The sequence below is a fragment of the Gymnoscopelus microlampas genome (assembly GCF_963454915.1).
Source record: "Gymnoscopelus microlampas genome assembly, chromosome: 19".
In the NCBI taxonomy this organism is placed as follows: Eukaryota; Metazoa; Chordata; class Actinopteri; order Myctophiformes; family Myctophidae; genus Gymnoscopelus; species Gymnoscopelus microlampas.
The window spans coordinates 36,653,956-36,669,715 of NC_139956.1; positions in this window are offsets into that span (position 1 = coordinate 36,653,956).

Here is a 15,760-nt window from a genome sequence, read left to right on the forward strand (position 1 = left end):
TTGTCTGTCTCTACACCACTGTCTGCTCTCCTCCCAGGTTTTCATCTCAGTAGAGATGTAATAACAACCTCTGTCAAATTTCTGCCATCCAGGTGATTCTAACAACAACAAATAAAGTTAGCCATTTTTTGTTATTTACTTTGTAATATATTATGAACAACAAGATATAACAACAATGAAGAAATAGTGATGTCTCACTCACCACAGCTCTGTCTGCTGCAGAGCTGGTTAAAACTGGTCTGTAGCTGCTCTTTCTGTTTAGTCAGGTGGTTATATCTAGTCATCAACTGGTCAGAACTGTACTGTAGCTGCTCTTTCTGTTTAGTCAGGTGGTTATATCTAGTCATCAACTGGTCAAAACTGTTCTGTAGCTGCTCTTTCTGTTTAGTCAGTTGGCTATGTCTGGTCTGTAGCTGGTCAAAACTAGTCTGTAACTGATCTTTCTGATCAGTCAGTTGGCTATGTCTGGTCTGTAGCTGATCAAAACTGGTCTGTAACTGATCTTTCTGTTTAGTCAGTTGGCTATGTCTGGTCTGTAGCTGATCAAAACTAGTCTGTATCTGGTTATGTCTGGTCTGCAGCTGGTCAAAACTAGCCTGTAGCTGATCTTTCTGCTTAATCAGTTGGTTATGTCTGGTCTGTAGGTGGTCAAAACTAGTCTGTAGCCGGTCTTTCTGTTTAGTCAGGTTACTCTGGCTGGTCTGTAGCTGGTCAAAACCATTCTGTAACTGATCTTTCTGTTTAGTCAGTTGGCTATGTCTGCTCTGTAACTGGTCAAAATTAGTCTGTAGTTGGTTATGTCTGGTCTCTAGCTGGTCAAAACTAGTCTTTAGCTGGTCTTTCTGTTTATTCAGGTTACTATGGCTTGTCTTTAGCTGGTCAAAATTAGTCAGTAGTTGGTCTTTCTGTTTATTCAGGTTACTATGGCTTGTCTCTAGCTGGTCAAAACGAGTCTGTAGCTGGTCTTTCTGTTTAGTCAGGTTACTATGGCTGGTCTGTAGCTGGTCAAAATTAGTCAGTAGTTGGTCTTTCTGTTCAGTCAAGTTGTTATATCTGGCCTGTAACTTGATAAAACTGGTATGACACTGCTCTTTCTCTTCATTTGGGCTATTATGTCTGGTCTGTAACTGGTCAAAACTGGTCTTTAATTGGGCTCTCTCTTCAGTCAGGTTATTGTTCCTGGCCTGTAGTTGGTTGTAACTGGCCACTAGTTGCTCTCTCTCCACCATGTTAGACTGATCTGTATGGAAACAATATTTACAAAATGTGAGATCCACTATTTAAAGGTACGGTAAGTGATTTACTTTGGTTAAAATAAGTGTTAAATAGCTCTATATTCTGATATATTCATTGCTATAGAGTGTTTGTTCAGTAAAAGGAGTCTCCCATGTATCTGCAGCTCTTTATTAAACAGAAAATGCATTTTCAGTGCTCTCTCCTGATTGGCTTAAATGTTGTCACCTACCTGAAAATGTACTATATTCTGTTAACTAAAGAGTTGGAGAGACCCCTGTGACCGAACAAACGCTCTGTAGCAATGATTACTATCAGAATATAGTACTTTAACCTTTTTAACAAAAACATATATATATATATCACTTACCCTACCTTTAAATAAATGCCAAAAGTCAATTGCTATCATTAAAGTGTATATGTTATGGAAGCATATGTATCAGTCATAAAAAGTAAATAATATATATCCTGGAAAATGTATTTACAAAACACTTGGTCAGTGGTTGGCACTGTTGCTGCAAACAGAAAGAAAGTCCTGGATTCAAACCAGACTGAGGTCTTTCTGTGTGGAGTTTTTATGTTCTAGAAACAAACAATAAAGCATATCCAAAGGTCAGACTCAGAATCCAAAAATCTGTCTGCACACAGGGCCATGTTCCAAAGCTTAAAGAGGTGGTGCCATGGTTTTGCACTTTTTCTGTTTTCCATGTGTCTATGAGGTTGATAGAACTTCATTAAGCCCCCTGGTGATGTTTTTATGGTGTTTTATGTCTTCTCTGACTATTTTGAGTTTCTTCCTGGAGGCTGAAACCTTGAGGGTCAAACGTGCCAATAGAAAAACAGCGCTTTAATGACACAGTAAAAATATACCCTCCCCCTCATTATCATAACACAACAGGTGTGGGCATGAGGAGGGGGAGGGACTAGGACAGGTGGGTGGTGCTAAGGTGGTGGAGGAGTTGCTAAGGTGAGAACCAGGTATACTTAATGAGCTGGAGGCGTGTCCACATAAAAACATAATTTTAACACTTTCTGTACACTTTGTTTTTTTAAATCTTCCTCCTAGTATAACCATAATACCTGATGATTATGTTTTAGGGGGAGAAAAATCACTGAAAATCACGGCACCCTGTCTTTAAAGATGTATTTGTTCCTTTACACCATCATTGGATGTGACTATTCGAGCCATTACCGGCTCATTATCAGTCTGATGAAAAGCTGGTAGGGCTAGAATCGTCACGTCCAATGATGGTGTAAAGGAACCAATACATCTTAATGGCCAATCCACACAAATGCATTTACTTGCAACAAAACCTTTTTAAGGCCAGTCCACACCAATGCAATACTTGCAACTGTCATTTTGCAAGGAGTTGCAAGGAGTTGCATTGGTGTGGACTGGCCTCTAAGCTTTGGAGCATGACCCAGTGTGCAGACTTTATTATTTTTGGAGTTTGCATGTTCTCCCAGTGTTCACTTGTGTTTCCTCCCACACCAAAACACATGCATGTATTAGGGACAAACTCCTGCCAGTGCCCTTGAGCAAGGCACTGGCCTTAGAGCTGGAGCTGCATGGTATTCCCTGGGTTCTGCTTAGTGGCTGCATGCTCACTGCTCCCAGAAGTTACAATGGATCAAATGCAGAGGATGCATTTTCACACAGGGATAGAATAAAGTATACCTTAACTTGAATGTTGTATGATGTGGGTGTCCTACATATTAATCAGTGGATATCAATATCATTGAAAATGCACTGATCCGAACATTGTCTCTGGCCACACCCAAACTGTCAACCCTCCTCTCACCAACACCATGTGACCATGAGAGTTGAATACAATCTGGGCCCTATCTTATCCCTTATGCCTATAATCTTATTAGGCTTTTATTCGTTGTTTCGGTACATTTTAAAATTGTGAAAATAGCTGATACAAGCTCAGATGTCAATTTTAATTTCAACAATCCAACCATATCGATATGCAAACAGCAATATATCGTACCTATCGTTTGAGATCGCATCGTATTGTTTTGCAATGCAAATAATCGATTGTACTTGTGTATGTTAAGCAATTTTAAGAATAAATTAAGAAATTTCAAGAAAAAAAATTAGGAAGAGGGGTTTAATTATTTCTATTCTACCTACGACTGAAAAATCTGATTGTGAAATCGTTGAATCATTGAATTATGATTGATTTGATCATCACAGATATTACCCATTTGGTATCACTTTACTTAAAGTTTGCGTCTGTAATGCATTATAATAACATTTATAACGCATTATAATGCACTTATAAGGCATAATAACACTTGTTATAGATTTTATAATTATGGGTAACAACTTACAACAAGGGTTATGATGTATTATAACTTATAATAAAATAATTCATAAATGCTAGTCATAATGCATTATAAACTCAGTGAAACAGCACATTATCACTATCAGGTACTGCTTTACTTAAAGGTCTTGTTTATAATGCATTACAATGCAGTTATAATGCTTCATAACACCTGTTATACATGTTTATAATTAAGCATAACAACTTCTAACAAAGACACTTTATAACTAACTAAGTTAATGTAGCTATAGTGTAGGCTACTGTTCCACTGAGCTTGTAATGCATTATGACCAGCACTTATAATATGTTATAAAAGTTGTAATAAGTTGTAATAATTTATAACAAGTGTTATAATGCCTTATAAGTGCATTATAATGCGTTATAAATGTGATTATAATTCATTAGACACGACCTTTAAGTAAAGTGTTACCAAACAGGGTAATAAAATGCATTATTATTATACTTGACTTACAGAGATAGAGTGGTACTGCAATGTTGAGGAGAGCTAGAACAGCACAAAGCAATCCAACACCGACTCCAACCCGGCTGCACCGTCTTATGTCTGGAGCACACACACACACACACACACACACACACACACACACACACACACACACACACACACACACACACACACACACACACACACACACACACACACACACACACACACACACACACACACACACACAGTGAAGGATTGAGTGAGATCTGTTCAAATCTTTGGTTCTCGTTTAAAAAAAGTATTTTGTGAGAGTGTTATTCATAATCTAGTAACATCTCTTACCAGGCTGTGATATCATCTGTAGATCTTTCTCCTGAGCTGTAGGATCTTCATTCATTACATCGTCTAGCTTTTGGAGCTCATAATGTCCACGTGCACCCATTTCTACATGTATGACTTTAATTCTTCTTGCAGGTAGTTGACATGTTCCCCCTCTTCCGAACACACTGAACAAGTGTGGTCCTTCTTTTATTCATGTGCCTCTCTTCCTCTTTTATTTTGGTTTGTTCCACCCTCACGTTTAAAAAATGCTTTGTTGCAAAAACCTAATGAAAAGTGTGATCGTGCGAGATCAGTCTGTGACTGGAAAACCTATTTGTCTCATCAGCAACAACTTCAGCTGATGATGAACTGAGAAAAAGAAGGAACTGAAATCTCAACCTGGATCAAGTGGTGTATCAAGTGCTGTGACCATCAATATTTTAAAAGTAATCTTTGCATCCTTATTTGATGTGCATAATACAGTTTATCTTACCTTTATTATTCATATTACGCTATTGAAATATTAGGGTTGTTGTTGTTTTTAAATACAACTATTGACTTATTTTAAGTAGCAGCCTTTGATAATCAGTAGTATTTTCACTGTCTGGTGGTCGAATACTTTATAGCAGGGGTCTTCAACGTTGTTCAGGCCAAGGACCAAGGCCAAGGAGAGAGAGATGATGCAGGGACCCCCATTACATATTGTATTGGATGATTATGTTGCAGATTAAACCTTTTCATTTCATAGATAGGTTTCATAGATAGCACTATCATCAGTGTTGAATTCATGTTAATGTGTATTTTCAGACCGTTAACCACTTAAACCCTCAATACTTATTAAACTTGTACTTGATATTCTCTTTTCCCCCCTACACCAAACCTCTTTAACGAAAATAGCCAATATACAAGCTCATAATGCATCGCAGCGTGAGGCGTTGTGAGCTTGTAGATCTGCTATTTTCGGCTAATGTTCCCCTCAGAAAAGGAATTCTAGGGTTCAAGTGGTTAATGTAGAAAAAAAGTTCCTATCACACAAATATTTGATGGCCCACGTGTAATAACTCTGAGGACCCTTAGGGGTCCCGGACCCCCTGTTGTAGAATCCTGCTTTATATAATAGATTGCTTTATTGGCAACAATCAAAAGCACAGTATCAACAACCAAAAGCGCCAAATTGGTTTAAACACAAAAAAAGCCAAAGCTTGTCTCCATTGTGGTCCATTATAAAACATCAACACCCAACAGACTACAGTATTCAAACAACAAAACGGCTGGTGCTAGATCTCACCAGCCTTGGACAACGGTATCCTGTGCCTGAAAAGGTTGTTCACTCCTGACCTTGAACATGAGTTCTAAAACATTCTTGTCTTGGGACCCAAAAGATAAATCTATGTGTCTTCCTGGATTCCAACCTCACAAAAATAATGAATCGCCATAACATCTCAATTAGTCAACTATCAATTAAGACAATAAGCTTGTCTTGTTTGTCTTGAACTGAAATGTGCATTTATTATGTATCGAAATGCATTAGTTTTCACACACACACACACACACACACACACACACACACACACACACACACACACACACACACACACACACACACACACACACACACACACACACACACACACACACACACACACACACACACACACACACACACACACACACACACACACACACACACACACACACACACACACACACACACACACACACACACACACACACACACACACACACACACACACACACACACACACACACACAGAGAGAGCAGCAGCAGCCTCAGCAGCTATAAAACAGTTCCTGAAAATCGGACATTGACCCTAAATTCTCTCTCTCTCTCTCTCTCTCTCTCTCTCTCTCTCTCTCTCTCTCTCTCTCTCTCTCTCTCTCTCTCTCTCTCTCTCACACACACAGCAAAAACATTTCTGTGATATTGACCCCAACTTCCTCTTCCAGTGTGAGAACAGACAGTGTCTCTTGAAGGTTTCTTGCTCAGGGAGAACCCTCGTGTCTTTCCTGATGCTGAGGTTGGATGCTTTGTTTGGAGGTTTCGGTTTAACCACTTGAACCCTAGTGTCCCTATTCTGGTGAGAGTATTATATGAAAATAGCAGATCGACAAGCTAGAGTGTAAACATCAGGGGCCTAGTATAGAGCCCTGCAGGGACTCCGGTCAACTACAGTGTTTAAGTTTTTATGACCCCCTTTTGAAGACCCCTGCTTTATAGAACAGATGACTCTATTGGCAACAATCGAAATCGCAGTATCAACAACCAAAGGCGCCGAATTGGTAAACACAAAAAAAAGCTGAAGCTTTTTCCATTGTGGTCCATTATAAAACATCCAACACCCAACAGACTACAGTATTCAAACAACCAAACGGCTGGTGCTAGATCTCACCAGCCTTGGAAAATGGTTAAGTAGATCCTGTGCCTGCAAAGGTTGTTCACCCTTGACCTAGGCTAGAACTGTTTTAGAAGAATTCTAAAACATTCTTGTCTTGGGACCCAAAAGCTAAATCTGGTGTCTTGCTGGATTCCAACCTCACAAAAATAATGTTTTTTTTAATAACATCTCAATTAGTCAGTTATCAATTATACAAATAACCCCGTCTTGTTTGTCTTGAACTGAAATGTGCATATGCATCGAAATGCATAAACGCACGCACGCACGCACGCACGCACGCACGCACGCACGCACGCACGCACGCACACACACACACACACACACACACACACACACACACACACACACACACACACACACACACACACACACACACACACACACACACACACACACACACACACACACACACACACACACACACACACACACACACACACACACAGCAGCTATAAAATAGTTCCTGAAAATCGGACATTGACCCTAAATTCCCTCTCTTTCTCACACACCAAGGTTATTATAGTTAACGAAAACGAACAAAATAACGAAAACTGAACTAAATAAAAACTATAATAATAATAAAAAAACGATAACTAACTGAAACTGTATTTGTGTGTTTACAAAACTAACTAAAAGGAACTGAAATGATATTCAAAATGCCCTTCGTTTTAGTTTTTCTCTATATTTATCAGCATTTTGGATTTAAATTAATTCGATTCATTTCCCCTACCAGTTTTACGGCAGTTGCGGGCACCGTACAGCACCATGTGCGGTCCTCTGACGGGTAACCGGAAGACTAGCCCCAAAACACGCTCGCCCCCCATTTTTTTCGCTGACCAGCGGTTCTTGTATTCTTGTATTTGTTTTACTGAGGATAAGGTTAGGAATAAGGTTAGGTTTAGGCACAGTTTACTGAATTTTCGGAATACCAGGTGAATATTACCGTATTTAACCTGGAGCGACTGTGTTTTGGGGCGAGCTTTTTGGTATTCCTCTCACTACGCTTGTTGTTTACATTCTGCACCGTGCGCAGCACTGACGTTACTCTGGCATAATGGCGACGCCGAAAGTTGGGAGAAAGCGGCACAGTCCTATATGGGATTTATTGGAATACGACAGAGAGAAAGACAATAGCAAGTGCCTGGTGGAAACGGGTGATACAATATGTGGAGCACGATCCTCAAGATTAACAAGACATTTTTTCTTGACTGAAAGTACACCCATCTCTCTCTCTCACCCACACACGCACACGCACACGCACGCACGCACGCACCAACACACACTCATTTATAGAAATTCATTTGTTATACACGCACGCACGCACGCACGACAGCCAAAGGCCGGAGTGTTTGCTCCTGTCTGTCCGCCTGTGTGTCCATGTGTCCGTGTCAGTGTGTGTGTCTGTGAACAATAGTTTGACCGAATGCCATGAAACTTTGCACGCAATCAGCCTCATGATGGTATTCAACACCATTGGTGAAAAGCAAAACAAAATACGTTGATGACATGAAGAATTTCATATATATAAATCTATATACAGTAAATGAAACTGCATGTGTTGTCATCAGCATTTTAGAAGTCCTAAACTTTCTTTAGAATTGATCTTGCCTTTATTACTAATTTTAAACATTTTACTGATTCTTTGTTCACAGTACTTTAATTAGAAGTGTATAATAAGAAATCAAAGTCATGGTGGTTTTCAGTGTCTGGTGAAGGTAAATCTTCCCTGTAAGTAGATCTTGTGCCTGAAAACACTGACCTAGAGTTATTTTTCAGCTGGGGACCCTGGATCCCAAAAGCTAAATCTGGTGTCTCCCTGGAATCCAAACATACATAAGGAATTGTCATAACATCTTATTAGTGTACTATCAATAATGACAAATAGGCCTAATTGACATTTCCATAATTATGTATAGAAGTGCATTCATTAAACACAGTCACATACACAGGTGCGCACGCATGCACACGGTGAGTATTTTTCTCAAAAATAATCTTATTATCATTGCTGGCTTGTAATGGAGTTGGTAGGTACAACTGAGGTTCGGGAGGTTGGACTAAGGAGAAGACAACCAAACACAACTATAACCAGCCACTGGCAACTCCACCCCGTGCCAACCACTCGCCTATCTCCAATAAAGCTGACAACTCCTCCCCTGCCAATCACTGGGGTATTGAAACCAAACTTAAAAAAATAGCGGTGTGCATAGTTTCCAGTAACCCTCCCTCCCTCCCTCTTCTTTTATACCTATGCTATTCTCCAGGTTCCAGGCGGGGTCCCTCAACCTACCTCAGTACAGTTTCAAGCCTTGCACCCCCAAGCCAAAGTATCTGGGTACACGACCCCCCCGGAACCTCCTTCCTTGGCCACACCCCCTCCTAATCACACCTGCCATCCCACGTCCACTGCTCTTGACCATCTAAGCCGCACACTCCACGCTTGCGTGTAGCGATGACCTCAGATGAGTACGCCGGCACTCACCTCCATGCCCTTAGCCATTTAAGCCGCACACTCCAACCTTTTTCTGTGGGGGGGGGGGGGCACATAATGTAATTTGATGATAGGTCTGAATGTGAACCCCAACCAATCATATCAGAGGAGAGGTGCAGTGCAGCAGGAATTACCCTGGCAGCATATCTTGGTCCAGGTGTGTAACCTGTTTAGTACTAGAGTATTACTACTGTTAAACCACAGTTAATGAGACGAGATGAGACAACATTATTGAGTTTGGGAAGAGATATTAAGAGACAAAAGCCATACGATACGAGCTAGGCTGAAGTATCAACTAATTACATGAGTCTTTTTTCATAAAAATGGTTGTTAAAGCTAAGACGGACACTTCACCTCCTATCGTGTGTGTGTGTGTGTGTGTGTGTGTGTGTGTGTGTGTGTGTGTGTGTGTGTGTGTGTGTGTGTGTGTGTGTGTGTGTGTGTGTGTGCAAGCAACTAGCAACAAATGGGTAAGAAAGGGAACTTGGAAAGACGCTTTCTTTTTTTTTTTCTTTAAACAATATATTTATTTGGCATTTTCAGGTATATAACACAACAATATGGCAATTGTAGTAAATGTCTATAATAAAACAACAAACAAAAATAAAGCAAAAAGACAACACATAGCAATCATACATATACATAGCATCTGGCATGGAAGAAAAAAAAAGGAACTGAAATATGTATGTATGTACAGTACATGAAACTGCAAGTGCTGTCATCAGCACTTTAGAAGTCTCACACTTTCTTCAGAAGTACTCTTACTCTCACCTCAACCCATGACCATAGACAGGAACAACACCCTTGACCTTTGGACACACTGCCACACTACCACTTGAGCTATACTGTAGCTCCTTCAAGCCTGATGGTGTCTGTTGAAGATGATAAACTCTTGCCTTCTGTCATGAACCAAGCCCCTGTTTTACTAACACTAAGATCAGTGGTTCAAACTTGGTATTCAATTCATAAACATATAAAGTAGCAGCAACAGTTCAATATCATCACAAAATACAGAAAAAACACTATATGTACAGTGTGAAAGGGGGGGGGTACACCCCATGCCACGCATGTGATGCGCCCATTTATACTCCATACTCCAGGGTTTATTCAATAAACAACCTTAAAGGTTCTATGACATTCATTTTCACTTTTTTTTATTTTTTATGTTTTTTGGGGGGTTTTATGACCTCAATTACACCCAAAAAATCTGAACTTTGAACATTCAGTGGATTTTATGTGGTCTGGGGTTTTCTGAATAATTAGGCTGAAAAGTAATCTGAGCTTGGCCCTTCGGCAGTGAGGTCACAGCGGATTAATCCCGCCCACTCTCCTCCTCGGGGGGGGGGGCGGAGCAGAGGCGATGATTGACAGGCAAAATCCCTCACCAGCGACACCCGCAGGCAAAGATTTCTTTTTTCATTGCAGTTGAAAAGGCTTTAGAAATGTGAGAGAAAAACACCTGCCATGGATCAATGGAGTGGATTTTTTTGTTAAAACTTTCTATACACGTTTGAAGAACCATGACGAAGACTTTTAATGTGTGGTAAAACTGAACGTCATGAAACCTTTAAACCTGTGTGTGTGTGTGTGTGTGTGTGTGTGTGTGTGTGTGTGTGTGTGTGTGTGTGTGTGTGTGTGTGTGTGTGTGTGTGTGTGTGTGTGTGTGTGTGTGTGTGTGTGTCACTGTTAATTTTTACAGCAAATTTTGATTTAGTCTTAATCTAAATGGTGTGTAGTTTTAGTCCTATTTTAGTCTGCTGAAAATTGTTTAGTCTCAGTCTTTTGAATAACACACCATCTTAGTCTTAGTCTAAATTAACACGTGTGTGCGTGTGTGTGTGTGTGTGTGTGTGTGTGTGTGTGTGTGTGTGTGTGTGTGTGTGTGTGTGTGTGTGTGTGTGTGTGTGTGTGTGTGTGTGTGTGTGTGTGTGTGTGTGTGTGTGTGTGTGTGTGTGTGTGTGTGTGTGTGTGTGTGTGACACTGACTTAATATTAGCCTACCAATTAATGGGCCATTTTCAGCACTACAAGTTATTAGTTTTATTTTTGAAGAATCTTAGCATTACGTTTTGAGGGGCGGGTATGGCCAGCAGTGGTCTCTAAAAGGGGCACACGGGTGGTGCAGTGGTAAAGTGCCTGCCAACCACTGCAGAGGTTGTGGGTTAAAATCCAGCATGGTGCATCCGGCTTTGTCGAGTGTCTACGCAAACACAATTGGCCCGTGTTCCGGGGATGAAAGCCGGGCGGGGAGGGTGATATTTGTCACTGCCCGCACACACATACTGCGGGCAGTGTGTCATTTCTCTAGAATAGATCTACATACCACTAGACCCTCTGTACTTAAAACAGACCTGAGTTGGCACTGGTGCGTTCTTTATTTCCGCCTCTACACCAAATATCTTTGAGCTTGTAGATTATCTGTAGATTAATTCATTAACAACATATTAAAATCAGATTTGGCTTGTGGCAATAGTTGTTTGTTGTTTTGTTTGGTTGTTTGTTTGTTGGTTGTTCATTGTTTTTGATGTAAAGGGTCCTTGGGTTCATGAAAGGCGCCACAGTATATACATTCAAGCTATAATTAAGAGTGGTTGCTCCTTGGGCATCTAGTACGGCTGCTTCATGGGTAAAGTCTCCCTAGGGAGGTCTTCAGGGCTCGAGTCCCGCTGGGAGGAGACCCCAGGCGGACCATGGACCACATGGTTAGGGCTATCACAATTTACAAATTTTACTTGACGATTATTTGTCACACAAATAATTGTGATTAACGATTTAATTGTGTTTTTGACATTGAACATTGCAACAGATGAATACACATTTTATTTCTGTTTGCCTTATAGGCTTCATAATCAAAAATTGCAGGGTAGATATGACAAATAATTAAATATACAAATAAATTATTGACATAATAATTTTATACATGTAAAAAATAACAGAAATAGCCGATCTGCTATTTCTGCTTTTTTATATTTGAAAATGTATGAACATTTTTCAGCATGGGAACGATTATGGCGATAATGTAAAAAATGATTGCGATTATCTCAAATAATTGTGATTAGATGATTATGTAATAATTGTGACAGGCCTACACATGGGTATTATATATCTCTACTCCAGTCTTGGAACACCTCAGAATCTCCCAGTATGAAGTACTGTAGCTAACATGACCCGGGAAAGAGAAGACTGGAACTCTCTGATAATCAAATAATGTCATTTGATTGCAGCGCTAAATGATAATACATATAATAATACATAATATTATATAAATGTAGCACTGGCCCTTTAAGGAAAGTGCATAAGAGGGGTGGCCAGGTTTGTGGCCTCCTATCTAGCCAGAAGCCTGGTTTGAGTGTTTGTGAGAGAGACCTGGAGGTATGAGGGGTACAGACTAATTCTCGGTAAGACAATCTGAAACAAATGACAAGGTTTTTATAACTCATTGTAGTATATGTATAAGAGTTTAGATAGGCTGACAATATTAGGCCTGTTGTTAATTATACTAATCTGTACTTCCAGAAGCCTCCAGGTCCTTTGAGTAGCAGTACTCTGTGGCTGTGCAGGCCTTTATCAATTGGAGCCATGAGCATACATTGACTATTTGGGTATGTTTGTTATTTTTCTGTATTTTGTCATCTTGCTATAGGAGCCTGATGAATTGTTGGAGGGTTGGTCTAATGTTTTATTATTTGATTTTTGTAGGAGCTGAACTAACTAATCACTGTTTTTCCCAACGTGCCATATATATATATATATATATATATATATATATGGCACGTTATATATATATATATATATATATATATATATATGGCACGTTATATATATATATATATATATATATATATATATATATATATATATATATATATATATATATATATATATATATGGCACGTTGGGAAAAACAGTGATTAGTTAGTTCAGCTCCTACAAAAAAAAAAAAAAAAAAAAATATATATATATATATATATATATATATATATATATATACATATACATATACATATACATATACATATACATATACATACACATACACACACATACACACATACACACATACATGCACACACACATGCACACATACTGTACACACACACATACACACACACACACACACACACACACACACACACACACACTATTTAGACTGAGTGCAATAGGGTTGACTGAGGACAGAGCTATACTGGGCCATTAAGTAGCATTGCATGATTTTGACTTTGGTTTTGCTTATTTGTAGTTTGTTTTGATTTGCTTATTTGCTGGTTTGCTTTTGGTTACTTATTGTCTCCGCCAGGAGAGTTTGTTTTCACTTTCTGAAACTGGGACTAACATTGGTCAAGCCTCACATGACACGTGACAATACGGTGAAATAGTGTGATCTGATTGGCTAGTGACGTATAGCGGCCTATAAAGACATGTGTCACTTTGAAAGAGTCTGTGCCTCTTTCAAAGTGAGGTAAGACAGGAATAATCACGAAATGGCTGAGAAATGGCGGATACTGTAACAATTGGATAGGACACTTACACAGACAGGACGGATAGGACACTTACATAGACAGGACGGATAGGACACTTATACAGACAGGACGGATAGGACACGTATACAGACAGGACGGATAGGACACTTATACAGACAGGACGGATAGGACAGTTATACAGACGGATAGGACACTTGTGTCACTATGACACAGTAACATGTTCTATTTTTTGTAAGAATTAGAACATTCCCAACATTCCCAACACAAGTCTGCTGGCGGAGACTTGTGCTCCGAGGAGCACTTTTTCTAGTTTACTTTATTTTCTTCTGGTTTTGCATTATTTGGATTTGATTTGTTTAATTTCTGTATATTTAGTTTAGAGGCCCCGAAGCCCTTGCCCTTATTGCCCCTTTGCTTCTTGAATTTAGTCCCTTTTGCAGAACTCTAATACTAACCGCTTTATTTGTTTCTGTATTTCAACCTGACTATTTTTATACCAACTGTTGAATAAACTTGACACATTTGATACATCAGCCTCTGGTTCTGTTAATTCTGAACCCGTACCTTCCTGGGGACCCTTACCTTGTTCAGTCCTATATATATATCTATATATATATACAGTATATGGTTAATGTGTTTAAAGGATCCCTCACTCCTATATGTGTGGGTGGCGTAGTCATTGCTTTTCCTAGCCCTGCTACTTATGATACAGCGGAAGATGTGTACCTTCAGGTCTCTGTACGTCTTACAGTATTGAGTCAGTACATACAGTACAAGTTATCTACATTGTACTTACAGTATTGAGTCAGTATCAATACAAGTTACTCAGTAACTTGTACTGATAAAAGTAACTGTTACTGTATCTATACTGTACTTGCAGTATTGAGTCAGTATATACAGTAAGTTATCTATACTGTACTTACAGTATTGAGCCAGTTTATACAGTACAAGTTATCTATACTGAACAACTTCTGAGATTATGTTGGTAATTTTGCAGAAATGTCTTTGTTTTCCTGGAATATAGGCCTTTTACACAAACTGTGTTTTTCCTGTTTCAAAGAAGGGGAGCACAAATTATGTACTATCACTAAGTTACTAAGTTTGTTTGTTTGTTTGTTTGTTTGTTTGTTTGTTTGTTTGTTTGTTTGTTTTAGTGTGGGGCAGGGGGTCCATTCCTAGCAGAGGGTGACCCATCCTAACTATTAGGAGCAGTGTATTGCTCAGGGACACTACTTAAGACACATAGACTGATTTACTGTAAGTATGCAATGTTTGGTGACAGAAGTCTGTTTTTCTGTTGCTGTTTTCATTCAAATCTCTGTCTTAAAAATGTCACTAAGTAGGCTATGTAGTCTCAAAGGAAAAGGGGACAGGACAGGGGAAAGTTGAGGAAAACTGATACTGTTTTCTAATCTTTGAAATTCATCTTCTAATTGATGCTGCTCTCTCATGTAGTTTAGTTTTTGCTGCTGATGTATAATCAATAATATGTCCTCTCAGCACAGCCTACCAGGTGTTCTATTAAACTATAAGTACTGCTGAGGTATAATCAATAATATGTGCTCTCAGCACAGCCTACCAGGTGTTCTATTAAACTATAGACTACTGTTCAACTTCTGTTTGAATAAACTTCTAAACTCTGTTTCATCCTGTAGTGAAACATTCACCCACCACAAGGTGGTGCTAGAGTACTGCTATCATTTACAATTCAAGTTGTTAACAAAGATCAATGCTCCATGAGAGATTAATGTGTAAAATATTCACTTTTGAATTGAGTGACCACAACCCCCTCCAACTCTGGTGGATATTGAACAAACGGATGCTTTGAGAACCTTAACGTAACATTCTGCGTAGTACAAACGTTCTTCTGTATACTTTTCAGAGATAAAATATAATAATAACCCGAGAATAATATTTATGTATAATCTGCAATATGCCCACAACCTATAGGGCTACTTTATAAACGGCGATATATGCTGTTTTGCATGATCATAAAAAATACTGTATATGAGAGCATTGTCTCATGAATGTGTTTAGAATGTAATA